The sequence below is a fragment of the Lonchura striata genome, chromosome 23 (genome assembly GCF_046129695.1).
Source record: "Lonchura striata isolate bLonStr1 chromosome 23, bLonStr1.mat, whole genome shotgun sequence".
In the NCBI taxonomy this organism is placed as follows: Eukaryota; Metazoa; Chordata; class Aves; order Passeriformes; family Estrildidae; genus Lonchura; species Lonchura striata.
Genome location: NC_134625.1, coordinates 4803059 through 4822175, shown reverse-complemented (window position 1 = coordinate 4822175; position 19117 = coordinate 4803059). Strand labels below are relative to the sequence as shown.

Genomic DNA, 19117 nt, shown 5'->3' with positions numbered 1-19117 from the left:
TGGGAGCTGCCAAATGAGGGTCTCCGTGTCCCCTCTGTGCAAGGCTGATGGGGAGGAACTCCCATTTCCCATACCTGTAACCATTCCAGGGGGGAAATGTCACCCAAAAGATCAGTAAGAGCAAAAAAAAAAAAAAAAAAAAAATTTAAAAATAGTAATCAAAGGCAGCTATTATCTGGAGCAAACACCTCCATCCAACCCAGGAAATGCTCCTGAAATAGTTTGTACCTGTAGGGTCAGTTTTGTTTTTAACAAGGATTGACAACAGATGCTTCTTTGTGCTTCAAAGGTTTCTTTGTCACAGCTCTCTTCAAAGGCTGAGAGAGATCTTTATTCACCCTGAGAGCTCCAGAGCTCTGTGCCTGTGACTCAATCACACCAATATCTCCCCGAGATGACAAAATGTTCTTTGCCATCTGTTTTACCCAATCCACGCCTGAGCAGAAAGCCCAGATGAGAGGTTTGCAAAGAAATCAGAATATTGACATCATTTTCAACAAGGGCAGAGCCCGTGAATGCCTAAAGACAGATTGGCTGTTTCTAAATCTCAGAGACTTCCCATAATTACAGAAGGAAAATGGACAGAAAGGAACTTTCCAGAGTTACAGAAGGAAAATGTTCAAAAAGGAACTTTCCAGAGTTACAGAAGGAAAATGGACAGAAAGGAACTTTCCAGAGTTACAGAAGAAAATGTAAATAAAGGAACACTCCAGAGTTACAGAAGGAAAAAGGACAGAAATGAACTTTCCAGCATTACAAAAGGAGCCTGGACAAAAAGGAACTTTCTAGAGCTACAGAAGGAAAATGTTCAAAAAGGAACTTGCTGGAGTTACAGAAGGAAAAAGGAGAGAAAGGAACTTTCCAGAGTTACAGAAGGAAAATATTCAAAAAGGAACTTTGCAGAGTTACAGAAGGAAAATGTTCAAAAAGGAACTTTCCAGAGTTACAGGAGGAAACCAGGCCAGAGGCAGGGGAAGAATGAGCCCTGCACTTGCCCGTGGGGCTGCTGGAACCAGCGGGGCTGGGAATTACAGCCCAGGGCAGGACAGGTCATTGCATGGCAGCACAAACAGGGAGCAGCAGCAGGACCTCCCTGCCCAGTGTTGACACCTGATTAGAGCAGGAGGGTTTAGGACCTGATGCAAGAACCCATTTTTAACCCCATAAACTCAGGGAGCACTGCAAGGTTCAGGTTAAATGAGGAGAAGTGCAGAGAAGATGATAAAATCCAGTTGCAAAGTCAAATACAAATAACAAGGGAGGGTACAAAGGCACCTTCCCCCCAGCCTCAGGAGGGGTTTTTAAGCAGCAGCATCACAAATCAATTCTCACACTTAGTGCTGCATCATTTATTCCCTTTAATCTGCTTTGCCTCCTGTTTGTGAGCAGGTTAAAGATGCTCACCGTGGCATCTTCACGTCCTGGTGCCTCCCAGATCAGAAATCTTAGAGAGGTTTAGTTAAATTCCAAATCTGGGCAGAATAAACACATTATAATCCAAAATCTGAATAACTTAGCTGGCAAGCTCCTTATGTGCTAGCTGGGAAGGAAGAGAATTTTTTTCCAGGTCAGGTTTATGTTTGGCTTTTTCATTCAGCCTCACACAGAACATTCAACCTTAGATGAGTTTTTTTACTACCAGATACATTTTATTATTATTATCATCATAATTTGAAAGATGGGGAAACATATATGAACAAATGAATCATGAGAAATACTTCTGTGATAAACACCAAACAGGAGATGCAATTCCTCCACTCATCTCTTACTTGTAAACTCCTCAGATCAGTTCTGCAGCCTCAGCAGGAGCAGACATTGCTCTCAGCCACGTGAAAGCAATAATTTATTTTTAAGATGTGCCAAGAAGTGCAGCAGATTTTGAACCCTCCACGCAGAGTGGAGGTTTTTTGTTGGTTATTATTTTTTTTTTCCCTGCTACAATTGCACTCCAAGCAAACCAAGAGTTAACTCCCCACCTCATAAACTGAGAAATCTCTGCTGAGCACAAAACCCTTTCTCGCTCCAGCCCCAGCCAGACTGGGCAGGTCTGATGTCCCTGCTGATTGCCCTGAGCTCCCCAGCTTCCCTTCACCTCCTGCTGCTGAACAACATTTTCCTGGCACAGTTTCCCCCAGTCCGAACCAGCTCTCCCCCTCCCAGCTCCAAAAAATCCCAGCACTTTCCCCTTTCACCTCGGTGTCACCGGCAATTCCTGCAGCCAGGGGAAAAGGGAGAGCTGGCTTAGATAAAAGGGGAAATGTGGAAGAGGGTTTACAGCCACTTCTGTGAGCCAGGAGAAGTTTGAGAAGAGGATCCACATTCAACCCTGAAAGAATTCCCTACCAAGAATAGAAAGTTGACACAGAAACCAAGAAAGAAAGAAGGATAAATAAGATAAACCTGCACCTGCCTATTCCAATGAGCACTTTGTCTTTCTTGACCAATAAGTGCAAATTTATGAGTTTTTAAAGAATGTATAAAAAGCGTGCATGCTGTAATAAAAACAGGTTTGAAGCCTTCTGAAAATGGAGTGTTGCTTTGTGTTGTCTCCATCTCAACTACAACAGTGAAAGGGAGAATTTGAGGCCAAACTTGAGAATTTGTCATGTTGAGACTTCAGCAAGAGCTACAGGAGCACAGAGAGGATTTGTATTCTGTAAAGTCATGAACTTGTGGGGAGGAGTTCACCTTTCCAAATAAAAACTGCAGCCAAATTACACATGGAAAACTTTTTTTTTTTTTTTTTTTTTTTGGAAATCTCTTTGGAAGACACCAGGACACTCCTGGCCCGTGTTCATCTCTGCCAGGAGAGGAAGGAAAACACAGAAATTCACATTCTCATGCGAACATCTGCAGACAGCTGTTCTCACTGCAGTGTCAACAGCCACTGGAAATAGAACTGATCATGGGGATGCTGAAAAGTCACACCCAGCTCACAGCCTGGATTTATTCCTCACATTCAAGAGGTCACTGGGATGGCCACTCCTGAGGGCAGCCCCTTCTCTGAGTGCAGCAAAGTCAACTCACACGAAACTGTGAGGAGACAGAAAATATTCAATGGAAAAAAATGGATTATTTTGTCACTCTTGGGCCTTCACACCTTGTCAGGAATTTCTTTAGCATTACAGAGACCCCACTGAGCTGCTCCAGCCCTGTCCTTTGACAGCTCCTCCCAAACTGACTCCATTAATTTCTCCTGATCCCAGAGGCTTTCTCTGAGGGAAAACCCCTCCTCAGTCATGCCCTATCCTGTAGGAAATAAAGGTAAGAAGATTTTCAGCAAGATGGGAAAGCAGGCCTTGGAAACAGAAAGAGCAGATAAATTAAAATCAGCTGCAAAGTCTGAAGGTAGAAAAAGTTACAAAAAACAGCAAGCAAGGACACGAAGCAATAACTTGAATTTTAGGCTTAGCCTAGATAGGTTTTGGTTGAATTACTACAGGGATACTGACTGTAAGAGTTAAAATTACTGCTCGTTGTTACAGTTTACTGAAACAACAGCTGGAAGGACTGAAAGTCTAAAAATTCTGTTGCTGTCTTTGCTTATAATTCAGAAATCTTTTCACCTGCTCAAGCTAGGTCTGTTCATGAACCTTTCCCAAAATATTCTTTTGCAATGAGTGAAAAACTGGCTCAGACCCACCAGCAGGAAGGACCTCCCTGGGAACAGGTATTTTCTGGCAGCTCTGCACACCCCCTAATCACCCGACCCATCGAATTCCAGGCAGCAGCAAGTTTGCATTTGTAATAACACTCAGTTCCTTGCTCAGAGCACCACTGAGCTGCCTCCAACTCCTCAGCAGAAAACCCCTCAGGAACCCTTGAAAATGAATTTCAATCTGAAGGTGCAAAGCATGAATGAAACCCAAAAGAACAGAGAAACTGCAGGTGTTTTACCCCAGCAGATTTTACCCCACATCCCCACAGCAGCAGTTTCCTCCTGTAAGCTGAGAGATGATATCTTCAAAGCTCATTTAATTGCTCACATTTCTCAAATGCTGTTTAGGAAATAGAGCTCAGCTGGAATCAACTTCAGCTGGTTTGGTGCTGCTAAAAACCCTTGGGATGTTTTCCTAAGAATTTCAAGGAGAATGCCCAGGACAGCAATACAATAAGTTGCACTTAAGGACAAACATTATTTTTTCTAGAAAACCCTAGAAAAAACCAGTCTAGAACCATGTCTTTTATTTGACAACCTACTCTAAAACACCATTGTGGTTTTTAACTAAAACCCTTTTCATTGGAAAATGAATTGCAGCAGGTGATGACTTTTTCTTGCAAAGATTTGGAAGACTGATTTCTTCTGTTTCATGAAAACTCCAAGCAGAAATCTAAAATGAACAAGAAAAATAATGTTGTTGGTTTTTTTTTTTTTTTTTGTTTTGGTTTTTTTTTTTTTTTTTCTGAAAAAAAGCAGAAGGATCTTGAAAAACAGCCAGGTATCTCTGAGGGGGAGTTTGGGAGCACAACTGCTGCAGGTTAAGAGGCTGTGCCCAGTTTGAGTGGCCTGTCCTGCCCATCCCAGCCAGGACATGCCTGTGTCTCCCACCCCCTCACTCTGAAAGGCTCCTGTGCCTTTTTTCCCTAAATAAGCACCCTTTGGAGCAGATATATTTCAGTATTTATCCTCCTAAACCTTCCAGGTTAACTAGGAATTTTATAAAGCTACAAAAACCTCCCTGGAGGAGGGGGCAGGACACCAGAGCCATTCCCAAAGAGAAGCAGAGAGATGGACAATGAGCAAATTCCCCTCTAATTCTGTTTAATTCCCTGCAAGAACACGGCCCCCTGGAGCTGCCTGCAAGGCCAAAATCAGAATTCTTCACCAGCGAGACTCACCAGCCCTAAAGGGGAAGCTTTTCCTGATGTCAAGGGGAATGGAAAAAAAATATTAATGGAATAAATATTCTTCAGGACAAAGAATGTGTAGTGAGGTGCAAAATAAGCAGGAAAGATAAAAAAAATTCTAAAAATGGTGACAGATTCCTCTGCCAAAGGAAGTGGCTTGGGCAGCTGTGAAATCTCTGCTCTGCCAGGCACCAAACCCAGGTGCTGGCACCACACCTGGGGACACCCAGCTGAACTGGGCCTTGTGTAGCACCAAGAAAAACAGATTTGGAAATAGCTCTGATGACAGAAATAGCAGGGCCTTCAGCTCCACACACAGCTCAGCTTATTGCTGAGCCTTTCCCTACAAATTTCACCCCAATAAACCCTGTAGCTGCCCTTTTATAGATTATGGTGGAACCCCACTGTTAGATCAAAAAGCCAATCTCATTCCAGGCTCAGGGGGATCAAATCAAAAGTATTTTATCAGTATTTTATTCTGCCAGCAGGCAAGAAACATCCTAATCTCCTTATCTTGACAATAAAAATATTGGAAGTGGTTGCATTATTTATTTTTCCAAGCTCTGATTTCTTCAGCCATTCCAACCCTGCATATTCTCAATGCTTCTCCAGCCACCATTCTTGTAAAACTGGAAAAAAAAAAAAAAAAAAAAGACAACTTTTGGGGCTGTGCAACTGAGAAATTACAGGAAAAACCACATTGTTCCATGCAAGTCTTGCTTCTAAAGCAGAAATTCTTACCCTGGCCAGGCCTGAAGCCCTGTGAGGCTGCTCCCCTCTCCCAGAGCAGGATTTCTGGTGGAGCAGTGAAGCTTACCCAGGGGTAAATTCAAAATCTCAATTATTTCCTGAGAGGTTTGTCAATCCTGCTCCCCTCTCCCAGAGCAGGATTTCTGGTGGAGCAGTGAAGCTTACCCAGGGGTAAACTCAAAATCTCAATGATTTTCTGATTTTCTTTTTGTAAATCAGAGTGAGCACTTACACAGCAACAGTCCTGAAGTGTGAATCCTAAATAAAGTCTAAAATGCATTTAGCAGGGTCCTGGCAGCTGTAGGGATGGGAGAAAGGGGGACAGAGGGAGGATTACAGAGGGGTGGGAGCAAATGCTTGTGGAGCAGCTCAGCAGAAGTGCTGCACAAATAAAAATCAGAATATTGTGAGGGAGTAATTCAGCTCCTCAGCAGGGAAATAAAGCAGAAAGCCCAATAGCCTCCAGAAGCTGCCCTTCCTTCTCCTGGGGGGAAAAAGTGCAGCCAGAGAGGAGGGGAAGGGGAGAGTTAAAGCTGGGTTAAGCTCCCAGCAGAGCTTTGCAGCTGAGCCTGAGCTGGGTCCTGCTCTGCCTGCAGGGAGGGCTGGCAGCAGCACTGCTTCTGTGGCAGAACGAGGAGCAAAACCACACAGAGAGCTATTTTTGAAGATGCCTGCAGCCTTCTCCTTTTATTTTTACAGACGAGGCTGCTCGGTGAGGATTTCAGTGTGTGTGAGATGAGAAACGTGAGCACAGCACTGAGCAGGGTAAAGCCAAAGCAGGCTGGGCCAGGAGGAGCAGGGCACCAGAACGCAGAGATCACATCAAAACCTTGCAGAAAGCAAACTGGAGACAGCAAAAGCTTCTGCAGACTCCCCTGGTCACAAGGAGCACGAGAGCCAGGTCATTGCTTTAACCAAAAAACACTAAGCACAAAAATGACACTGCACTGACATCCTTTCAGATTATTCCAGTCTAAAACTGCCAATTCCTAAATTTCAGCCATTTAGGAGCTTCCCTTAGATCTAAATTGATCATTTCCACCATTTTCACTGTCCATAGCAACCCCAATCTACCCAGTAAAACTATCTTTTCCCCCATGCAGTGTTTTATTTTTCCCCCACAAATGAAGTCATCCTGAATGAGTGACTTAAGAGCAAAGTGCACTTTAAATGTCATTTCCTATGGGATTGTAACAGGCAATAACTGAAGTCCAGACTGGGATTTTACAGCAGGAAAATTGATGTGTGTCTGCCTGGTAGATAAAGGAGGTGCCTGTTACCTGAAGGGCTAAACCAGCTTTTTTTTTTAATGAGTTACAGTGCTGTCACACAAAGACAGAGTTCACTGGGTGTGCTGGCAGGACCCTGATGATGAGGGAGCCTTTCATCTGAGCAGCTCCAGCATGCCTGCCCCAGTCCAGGCCTGGAGCCCCAGTGATGTAATGCTGTAAACCTGGCTCTGTTCACCTCCAAACCAGGTGTGAACCTGTGCCAACAGCCCGAGCAACCTCAGCTCCAGTTTCCCACCAGTTCCAGATGCTTCCACGGCACAGGCATGGACAGCTCCAGCAGCAGAACCAGGGAGAGGAGCCAGGAGCAGCTTCCAGCTCCCAGCTGCAGCTCCTGCAGTGAGGCTGGTGCCTTAGGATTGCAGCTTTTCTATTTCCCATCTATTTGTAACCTGCAGTTCTTTAGTGTATAACTCGAAGCTCCATATCCACTGTGAGCTGCTGCTTCCCCATTTTGGGCAGACACAACAATTCCTCTCCAGGCCTGGCAATCAAGGACCCCTCACTGCCTCAGGCCAGAGATGGAAACAAAAGGGAGTTGGGGGAGCAAATTTGGGGTCAATGACTTGATTATCTGAAGCTGGAATTGGCAGATTCACCCCCAATATACAAATGGACCAAACTTATAAAAGTATGAAAACTCATGACCCATTGTCCATTTTTGGGTGGGTTTTGTCGACCCTAAATGTACCTGAAGGCCCTTCAATAAATAATTTTATTCTCTTAATTTAGCCTCGCCTCTGTTTTTAGGTAGCCTAAAAAGGCATCACCAGTTTTCACCAGTTCCAGATGCTCCCATAGCACAACCATGGGCAGCTTTAGCAGCAGAACCAGGGAGAGCAGCAGCTTGGAGCAGCTTCCCCCTGCTCAGGTGCAGGGGTGAGGTCAGAAGTGCAATGATGTTAAATTATTATTGCATTTTGGGTGTCCAACTCAGTCATGCTGAGGAAGTTGGGGACCTCTCTGTGCTTTAAATCTTCGCCAAGCTGGGAGCAGCACAGCCCTGGCCAGAACCAGTCCCTTCATCGTGGCTGAAAGGAATTTTGCACTAAATTCCCAAGGGTCCAAACCAGCTCTTCCAGGTTAGGTTTCAATTACCCCGTGTTTCTGTCAGGTCTGAGCTGCTTTGGAGGAAAGTTCATTCCCCCCCTGAGCACACAGAATGTTCCCAAGGCCAACCTCCCAGTGCCCAGCTGCAACTGGGATTTCTTGTCAGTGCTCTTTCCTTCCCCCCAGCACCTCCCAGGGAGGTTGAAGAATAACTCGGAGGGGAAGGAGCTGCTGGGTCCGGCTTGTTCTGAGATTAAATCCCTCCACAAGGTGAATTTCTCCTTGAGAGCAGGATCTCCTCAAGCCAGCCTCAAATTCCCTCCCAGTGCAGAAGGTGAACATGTCAGGAAGAAAAAAAAAAAAAAAAAAAAAAAAAAAAAAAAAAAAAAAAAAAAAAAGGGGGGGGTACAAAAGAATAAAACCCACGAGAAGTAATTCCCTGCCCAAACACTTTATTTCTGAGCTTGGCTAAGGGGTTTGAAGCTGCAGTTTGCTAAGGGCAGGTGAAGAAGCCAAGGTAAGCAAAGGATTTATGACACTACAAAGTCTTGCTCCTTCTTACTTACTGCTGACCTAAAATACACAGATAAAAACACTGCAGGAAAGCTCCATAGGGTGGTAAATCATTGATGGGAGACATTTGCTGATGGACTAAATCTGGATCCAAATAACATTTACATCTTAAATTTCAAATTATTAGCCCAGGAACAAGGTCAAGGACTGTTTAATCAGCACGCAACCCTCCTTTGGCTACAGGACGAAAAATAAACTCTGCCTCCTCTGACAAGACCCAAAAACCCTGCACAGGTCAGGACCTTTATAGCAAAGGATATTAAAATTTCATGCAGGTGGAGCAAATCCAAATTCCCAGCAGCACTTAATAAGAGAGAGTCATGGTCTTCTACTAAAAATTTGCAAATTCTGTCCTTTATGCCTGAGATCCCTACATGGATATCTAATCCTAAACCTAAGCCTAAGAGAGACCCATGTTTACTTTAAACTTGAATTCCCAACTTCTGCCTCTTTGTCCCTTGATCCCTCCTTGGGCATATAAACCTAATCCTCATCCTAACACAAACCTAAACCTAAAACAAACCTAACCCTAAAACTAGCCCTTAATCATAACCCAAAAATAACCCTAACGTTAATCCAAACCTAACCCTAACCCAAAGCTAACCCTAACCCAAAACTAACCCTAACCCAAACCTAACCCTAACCATAACACAAACCTAACACTAGCCTTAACCCAAAATTAACCCTAAGCCAAACCTGACCCTAACCCAAACACTAATTCTAAACTAAACCTAACTGTAACCTAAACTTAGCCCCCAACTAAACTTAACCCTAATCCTATCCCAAAGCTAACCCTATCCCTACACCAAACCTAACCCAGAAACTAGCCCTTAACCATAACCCAGACCTAACCCTAACCCAAACAAAACCCTAACCATAACTGTAACCCCAAACCAAACTTAACCCTAACACTAACCCTAACCCAAACCTAACCCTAACCATTACACAAACCTAACCCTAGCCCTAACCCTAATCCAAACCTAACCTTAAACCAAAACTAACCCTAGCCCAAAACAAACCCTAACCATAACACAAATCTAACACTAGCCCTAACCCAAACCTAACCTTAATCCAAACTTAACTCCAAACCAAATTTAACCCTAACCCAAAATGACCCCTAACCCTTAACCAAACCTAACTCTAACCTGAACCCTAACTCTAAATCAAACCTAACCCTAACCCAAACTTAACCACAAACCAAACTTAACCCTAATCCTAACCAAAACCGAACCCTAACCCTAACTCTAATCCTAAGAGAGAGCCATGTCTGTTTTTAGCTGCAATTCCCACCTCCTGTCCCTTTTCCCTTCCATCCCTCCCTGACATCTTTGCTGAGCACATTCCCCTCTGCCAGCCCAGGCTATCGAGGGCTGTGGCCACTCTCCCTTCCTGCCCTTCACCTCACACCTGCATTCTGGACATATTTTTTATGTGTGTTTATATATATTTTAATATATTTTATCTGTAAAATATATAATAGTAATATATAATGATACATATTTTATCTATAAAAGTTACAAACTGGATCCTTCAGTCCTGAAAACATTTTGCTCCTCATCCACCTGCCCCAGCTTCTCCCAGAAGAAGCAGAAGTGAAGTGAGCAAGAAAGGTGCTGGATGGTTTTTTTGGTGTTTCTCTCCTCTCTCCCTCCCTCCTGTGTTCCCCAGCCATCCTCTTCACCCTGGGCTTCCTCGTGCTGCTGCTGAGCACCCTGGCCATCGTGTTCCAGCCTGCTGGCCCCAAAACGAGCCCCCTGAAGAGCTGGAAGCCACGATGGAGGAGCCTGGGGGAGCCACACATCCCACCAGAGTACATCCTCCTTGAGGACAGGTAAGACCAGCCTCTCTACAAAAAATCTACCCATCCTGGGCAGTTTGGTGCTCCAGGATTTGGGGAAGCAAAGGGCCTGACCTGGGTTCCTGGAGGCCTTTGACCCACACACCACACATTGACTTCCTTGTTGACCACAGCCCCGTTATCAGCTCGCACCTCCCTGGCGCCGCTGGCAAAGGTCAGCCCCAAACCCTTTGGGTTGTCCAGGGGAATTCAGGAAGAGCTGGGCACGAGGAGAACCTTCTGCACCTTATCTGTGTTTGCCTTGCCAAGAAATGGGTTTATTGGCAGCTTTTCTGCCCGTCTGGCTCCCAGAGGTGTGGGTTGGGAACGGTGGGAGGAAGGGCTGTTCGCTCCGCGGCGCTGGAGGAGCAGCGATGGATGCAGCAGATTCCTCCCAGGGAGCAGATTTGGAGGTATTTTTGGGCTTTGATTTGTCAGAACTTGCACTGGCTGGCAGATGGGTGAGGGGGAGATTGGGAGTCGAGGCCTGTTGCTTGTGGTGGACAAAAATGGAATTTCCAGGTCTGTCTTATTCAGGGTTTAATACTCCCAAACAGCACAAGGCAACAAGGAAAACCAAGTTTCTTCTTCCTTAGTTTGTGTTTCTTCCAGTTCTTCTAATGACTGGACTGGAAACCTGATTTATTTTAAGACAAGATTTTGTCCTGTTTAATTTCTTCTCCTTGTACCAAATATGGACACCAATTTCCCAGAACATGAACAGCTAAAATCAAGATTCTCACATAATTTTCACATAAACACAGGGAATTCTCACTCCGTGACCACCAGCAAGTGAATCTTATTGGGAAATCCCAACAGCCCTTGGCTTATTTGGGTATCACAGTGAAAAAATACATTTGGTCATGTTTTTGTTCCATTAGAACTATTTACAGCAACAAAAAAAGCTGCATAAAACCAAGCACAGCAATTTTAAAATCGCTTGTGAGTATTTCTGAGATCAACGAGCCCCTGGGTGGTGCAGAGAGAAAATCTCTGCCCTTGATAATGAGGTTTTACAACCTGTTTTATTTTTTCAGGAGAAACCTTGAGGAAGTAAGGTCTATCTGTAGCTTTTACAGTTTTACACAGCTTTCTAATCATGGTAGATATCCAAGTGCTCAGCACAGCAAATCAGCAGGACTGATGAATCAACAGGTCTGTGAGTGCTGGGCCAGGGTCCATCACGTGAAGATAGGAGTTATCTCAGGGGTTATAAAGTGAATTAGAGAAGCAGGTGGAGTAAAAGATAAAAGCACTATGAACCTGTTAATTGAACACTTCAACAGTGCCAGAAATAGAATTACTGTGTGAAAGATGAGTTAGCTCAGTGCTGCAGCTCGTTCTTGTGCCAAAGTGTGATTTGCCAGGCAGGCCCTGTGCCTGTGAGCATCACGGGGAATTTATCAGGTAGCCTAATATTTTAATATATTAATTTATCAGGTAGCTTAATACAGGAGTATTCCCGCCTCCAGAGTGCTTTCCTGCTGCACTGTGACATTCACATTCTCTGGACAGAGAGACACAATTCTGTCTCTCAGGAGAAGCATAGAGACAAGAACAGAAAACAATCTTTATCTCTGCTCCTTGGTTTTCCCCATGTGGAATTTAGTATAGAGATTATTTACCTGAAGTGATTGCTTGATTAGATTCTAGGAAAAGTTGTTTAAGTTCAATAACCAATCAGACCCAGCTGTGTCTCAGACTCTCACTCAGCAAGTTTGTGAGTTAGAAGTTAAATAAGTAAGAAGTATGTATGCAAAATAAAACAGTATCCCTTAAAATAATAGATTAATGTGTTATAGTATAGTTTTAGTAAAACTATCCTTCCGCCTTCTGAAAAAAGCTGAAAAAACACTACTTGTATATTGTTTAGACTAATAAGTTATTGCATTTTTATAACTCTTTAAAAATTCTCACAAGCTACTGTGAGAATCAGACCCAGCTGTGTCTCAGACTCTTGGCAGTCAATCGTAAGTTTGTGAGTAAGAAGTTAAATAAGTAAGAAGTATATATGCAAAATAAAATAGTATATCTTAAAATAATATATTAATGTAGAATAATTAATGTACTATAACAATTTTATTGTTTAGTATGTATTATACAACATTAATGTACTATAACAATTAATTGTTATAGTATAGTTTTAATAAAACCATCCTTCAGCCTTCTGAAAAAATATAGGTGAGAACACTACTTGTATAATAAAAACATTACTTGTATAAAAACACTACCTGTATAATTACTTATTATTCTAATAAGTTTTTCAATTTTTATAACTCTTTAAAAATGCTCACAAGCTACTGTGAGAAACTATTGCTGTTTCTGTCTCCCTGTTCAGGTTGGTATCTACACACTGAGACCAGGATTTCAGGAATGAGGCACTGGCTGTCTCAGGACTCTACCCAACAAATTCAGGGTATCACCACGGAATTACCCAGCCAGGCTCCGAGGTCAGTTCCAAGATTTTCTTCCCCCAGCATTTAAAACTCTTTATCTGGAATACCCGGGGGCAGCCCAGGTGCCACCAGCAGCACCAGGAGCTCTCTGTGGCACAGGTGCCACTCTGGCAGGTGGGACAGCAGCTTCACCTGAGGGATAAAACCAGCAGCAGCTCATTCCACTCCCCAGGGAACCCAGAGCCTCACAGCAGCGCCTGATGCTCTCCAGGAGAGGCTGAACTTTGCAGAGGATGTTGAAAAGGGCTTTTCATCCTCTGCCAAGGGAGCACAACTCGGAAAATCCCAAGGAAAACCCGTGACCTCTCTCCAAATGCCGGATGAATTGACCCTGCACTCCATCTCTCTTATCAGCAGTTCCAGGGATCTCTCCTGATATGAGGGAATTTCACTGCTGTGAAATTCCAGGACAGAGCTGGGCTTTCAGGAGCTTCCACGGCAGCCTGGAAAATGAGCAGTCAGCAGCAAATACTTCCCAAGTGCAATAAAACCCGTGGTTGCACCACTCCTCTTTTTATTAGGTCTTTCCAAGAAACTGCTAAGAGAAACTCTGGTCTTTGCATTGATATCCTTTGGGTTTGTGGGGGGGAAAAAAGGACCCAAAATATTTTGAAACTCTGTTTTTGTTTTACTTACAACTGAAGTTAGGAAAACAAGAATGGGGGGAAGAAAACTTAGAGCAAAATTCCACATGGGTATCTTTGGTTTGGTTTAAACCAAACCAATTTACTCATCGAAACATAGCTACAATAAAAAATTCAACATAGTTTATTTACAGCTGCCTCCCACCCTGCCTTTTACAAATAGGATCTGGAGCCACAAGGCACAGAGGTAATTTTGTCACATCTTGGGGACCAGGTATCCCTTGGGTATCAGAGATCCTTACCTCCATGGAGGACTGTTATGAACATATCTGCTGAAAACCTAAAAAACAAAGCAAGGATGGGCTTTTTTCACTGCCACATTCCCCAACAGGAAACCACAATGACCTGCAGGGGTTTTGCCTCCCTGTTCCCATTCCCAAAAAATCCCTTTGAGCTGCCAGGAAGCCCCAAAATTCTCCCAGGGTGAAACTGCAAAGGAAGTTGAATAAACATTTTGTTTTTTGGAGCAAGCTTGGAAAACATGGAACCACCAACAGGAGTGGCAAAATCCTGGAGTTCCTCTGGATCCAGCAGTGGAAGAAAAACTGAGAGCTTCTGTCCTGGCTCCTGGGCACCCAAATCTCAGTCTTGACCCCCCACTCTGGGGTTATGAAAGGAGGAAACTCAGCTTTGTGCTGAGGAACTGTGGCAAGCACATTTCTCACCCTCTCAGGATTCTTCATAGAGGTGCACAGAGAGAAATGAAAGAGAAAACAATTTCTATTTCTGCTCCTTGTTTTTCCCATGTGGAATGTGTTTGGAGAATTGTTTACCTGGGTGATGCTTGGTTGGATTCTGGTGAGGATTGTTTGAGCCTGGTGGCCAACACAACCCACCTGGGGCTGGACTCTCAGAGAGGGGCACAAGTTGTGTTAGAGTCAGAGAAAGTAGTATGGAGTTTGAGTATCCTCCTTTTATATAGTATATTAATGTATTTTAGCATAGTTATAATAAAGAAATCATTCAGCCTTCTGAATTGAGTCAGACATCAGCATTTCTTCCCATTGGGTTCACCTGCATTTACAATAAGGAAACAGCAAGGAGTGGGCTCACCCAGCCCCTTACACAAAAATAAACCTGTAAATACTGCACTGAGAGGAGACCTGGCTTTGCCAGCCTCCCTGGGGCTTGCCAAGGGACCATGCTGGCTCAAATCTGGTGTTGCTGCCCTCCACCTGGAGATCAGGGATGAGGAGCAGGGAATTCTGCTCCTGGGCCATGGAACAATTCCCTCCTCACAGCCCTGCCCTCACACAGACAGGGTAGGAGAAGCAGAATGGTAGGAGGGATATTAAAACATTAAAATCAGGCTCACAGAGCACTGGGCAGCAGCAGCTATCCCTGCAGGAATAGTTTCAGTGTATCTTGGCTCAGAAAAATCACATTTGTAGAGACCTTTGAGGTCTCTGCCAGCAGAACTTACTGAGTGTGTTTAAAACACACACAGGCCATGTAGGGGTGCTGAGCAAGGCTTAAAAGGATGTTAAAATGCTTGAAAAACTCACAAATATCCTTCACATCAGAGATCAGAAAGGCTGCACAGAGCACGTTGGTAAAATGAGGTTCTGATGCCACACATCTTCTGTTTATTGCTTTATTGACTTAACAACAAAAACCACAAAATCAGCAACACCAAAGACTTCAGCCTCCTTCTCCAGCCTACAGATTATTGAAAATACACGGCAAATGTGAAAATATTTCAGGGTTAAGCAAAAAGAATATGGATTCCTCATCACATATTTGACCAAATGCATCCTTAACTAAATCTGTGTCTGTTCTGACACTTCAGGTAAAGCTGCCCTGGCCCAGACACGCCCTCCCTCCCCTGTGCAACCTCATCCATCACCCAGGATAAGCTCAGCTCCTCCAGGAAAGGAGCTGGTGGCTGTTTTACTGTGCAGAACATGAAATACTCCTGCTCCTGTCCCTTCAGTGCTCTGAGAATGCAGCTCCTCTTTACTCCAGCTGCAGGGCTTCATCCTGGGAATCCAGCAGTCACAAGAGGCCTGAGCTCCCCAGGCTGGCTTGATGTTTGCTGTCTGACAGAGAAGTTCAGAACAAAAACACAGTGGAAATTTGTAGGAATATAAATTGGTAAAAGACTTTACAAAGTGCAAAAAAGGCCCCAGAAAGTAGACATAAAGCTGAGAAGGGCTGGGAAATCCCAAAACTTCTTGTGGGAAGCTAGGAAGTTAAGAACCAAGTGAATACATTTATATTTCTCGTAAGGAACAAGAAAGAACAAGAACTTATTGATAGTTTGAGATGTGAAAAGTCCTAAAGATATGCTTTGCAAAGATAGAAGAAGTTTCAGTCTTAAATAATGAATTATTGTGTATTGTTTCAGGTTCACAGAAGTCCTTTTGTTAATGTTAAACCCACGTGGGTCCTTTTCTTATTGGTTAGATTATAATGACTTTACACCTTTTCCTTTATGTTACTGGTTCAAAGAATATGTAGATAAAGGCTTTGCATAAGCTGCCATCTTGTCTCTGATCTGGGTTTGCATGGATGTTGTTATTTCTCTGTGTCTCTTGCTTTTTGCTTGTATGATACAGATAATAAATCCTAAGTCTGCAACCAGTCAGGGTCCAGTCCCGTTTGTGAGACACAAACCAATCCAGCAGAGAAATTCAGTGAACACCCAGAGCCAGCCAAACCCAAGGGGAATATCCCAGGGCAGGACCTGCAGCAGCCAGGCAGCTCCAGGCCTTTGCAAACCCACTGCATCTGAATTTCAAAATAATGCAAATGATCTTCCCGTAATTACACCAACCCCACGCTGTTATTAATTTCAAACACCGAGCGTCACGGCCTGAAAAATTCAGCAGCTGCTGGAGGAAAATGTTCAGCTCAAAAGAAATCCTGCTTATTTTAACTCCTGCTTTATTTACTGCCCTAAACCAGCACATATTAATAAAACCAGCGGACTTACCTGAATTTCCAAGGGCTGAGGCTTGCTGCAGATTCTCCAAAGCTTCCTTGATCTCACACAGGGTCTTGGCAAGGGGGGAAGCTGCCACCAGACCCTCTACCTGGAGATCTAAACCTGGAACAAATTGGGGCATTTTTAAGCCTAAAGGAAGAGGCTCCTCATGGCTGCAAGGAGAAAATGTTGTCCTGGGCAGAGGGAGTCACAGGAACAGGATTCTCAATTCTCAAGTCTCAATACTCCTCCACAGGAAGAAGATTCACCTCAGTTCTGTGAGGAACACAGAATGATGGTGTAGAATCTTTCTGGTTTCTCCAAATTAGCATTTAATTAATATAATGACATCCTAATTCTTCCCTACAGGTGGTCACTTAATATAAAGGTGTGAAGGGTCTGTAGGGATGGGAATTCCTTGATTTCTCTCCTACAGAGAACAATGTAAGGGATGGAAACTCCTTGACCTCTCTCTACAGGGAATAGAGGAGGCAGAAGTGGCTGCCTTGAGCTGGCACCTCAGAAAAAAAAAAAAAAAAAAAGAGTGAAAGTAAAAAATAGAATAAATGTAAATTGGGAAAAGTAATTCTGCATTTGCTGTGGTAGCAAACATAGACACCCCCTTTTACCCTCCTAGCACAGAATCAGCCTCCTGAAAGCACCTCACAGCAGGGGCACTGCCCTTACCATGCTCTTCATGCCCAGGCAGGCTGGAAAAAGCATCTTTCCTGCTGAACAGCTCCTGAAGCTGAGGCAGCTCAGGATCCTGTGGGATTAAAAGGGCTCAGAAGTTAAAGAAATGGAAAAACTCCCAGAAAGGTGAGAGATGGCCCAAAACCAAACCTGCAGCTCACCTGCCCTTCTGATTTCTTCTCACTGGCCAGGCTGCTCAGGGAGGGCACAGCTCCCACTGCAGCCTGTGCTTGGATCTTGAGCTCCACCTCTGGATTTGCAGCTCTGCTCCTCTCAGGAGTGTTCCCAAGCAGTGCTTCCAGAGCTCTCATTAACTCTGTCACCTCTTGCCACGGGTCACCTGAGGAACCCAACATGAAATTTCAATGGGATTCCCAAGAACCACTTGGAAAACCATGATTAAATCTAGAAAAGCACCAAAAGCAGGAGCCTTTCTTGGAAATTTCTCAGGATGCCTCATTTCATACAACATTTCCAAATAACTCTGTGCTCACCAGATATCTTGTGCAGGCTGGCCTAGAGCAGAGCTGGACAGAGCTAAAGAATAAAGCAGGATTTATTCAAAGGATCTCCTCCATTGATGCACCTTGGGCAGCACCAGAGCCCAGCCAGGGCTGCACCCAAGATGAACCAAAATGGTCCAAAATGAGCCCAAGATGAACCAAAATGGTCCCAAAATGCACGAGCGCTCCCGGGGGCTCTCCCTGGGATCAGTTCTGCTCCATTGGCACCTTGGAGTTCATTGTCCCATTCCAGCTCCAGCCCATCAGTCCCATCCTGCTTGTTTTTCTCTCTCCAGCCCACGGTGTTTGTGCTCTCCATGAGCTGCCAGACCTCTCCTCTCACTGAGCTCAGGTGCAGACAGGCTGTCAGCTCTTACAGAACAATTTTTGGGCTCTCTCATGTGGATGAGTAAGGTATTTTTTTAGCCTCATCCATTCTGCTGCTTCCCTCACACTGCCCCTGTCCCTGGCTCTGCACCCTGCTCCTCTCACCTGGCTGGAAGTTGTTGTTCCAGTGTCCCTCACTCAGCTCAGCACCCACTGCTGCCCAGCTCTGCTCTGCAGCTTCCTGCCCACAAATCCCTTGCCTGGAAAAGGTTTTCAGGGCTTCCCAGTCCAGAGCTTGCACCATGTCCTGTTCACAGAAAGCAGCAGTGTTATATTTCGCAAACTCCAGAATCCACATTCAGCCCCTCATATAATGATGCCTTGTGCAGGCTGGCCTAGAGCAGAGCTGGACAGAGCTAAAGAATAAACCAGGAATTTATAAAAAGCATCTCCTCCATGGATGCACCTTGGGCAGCACCAGAGCCCAGCCAGGGCTGCACCCAAGATGAACCAAAATGGTCCCAAAATGAGCCCAAGATGACCCAAAATGGTCCCAAAATGCACGAGCACTCCCGGGGCTCTCCCTGGGATCAGTTCTGCTCCATTGGCACCTTGGAGTTCATTGTCCCATTCCAGCTCCAGCCCAGGCAGTCCCATCCTGCTTGTTTTTCTCTCTCCAGCCCACGGTGTTTGTGCTCCTGGGCTGAGGTTTGGATCATTTGTCCTTGGTGCCCAGCTGGAGCAGGAATTGTTCTGTGTCCCTGCTCTGTGCACAGAGCTCAGCATCCCCTCATGTGAAGCCCAGACTCACACACTGAAGCAGCACAGAATGTGAAAAATACAAAATCTAAAACCTGAGGCATCAATAAAACCATATAAAAATTATTTTATGCCAAAATAAACTACTGAAAAGAGTAATACCCATCCTTTGATGAACTTTCCCTTCAGTGCAACCATTTATCTTTAGATTTTCATGGTTCCAAGGCTCCCTTCCCTCAAATGCCTCTCCCCACTGACCACGAGGCTCTGGATCCTCTGGCTGATCCCGTTGTGGAACACCAGCACGTCCATCCTGTGCTTTGCCAGCTGAGAGGCCAAGTGCAAATTCTGATCCTCCAGCTTGTCGTAGAGGGTACGGACACTGAAATCCTCCAGGAGCCTGGGTGTGAAGCTGTTTTCTGAAACCGAGGGGAAGGCTCACACTCAAACACTGGACACGAG

The 19117-nt window shown here is 44.6% G+C and overlaps 1 long non-coding RNA gene across 1 annotated transcript; it reads right to left on the bottom strand.

The window, feature by feature from the left end:
- Positions 1 to 17104: 17104 nt before the first annotated feature.
- On the bottom strand, positions 17105 to 18074 carry LOC144247423 (uncharacterized). The gene is made up of 3 exons (XR_013341135.1): positions 18062 to 18074; positions 17228 to 17406; positions 17105 to 17139 (listed from the first exon to the last, which is right to left on the bottom strand). It is a non-coding gene; the product is annotated as an uncharacterized LOC144247423 (long non-coding RNA).
- Positions 18075 to 19117: the final 1043 nt, after the last annotated feature.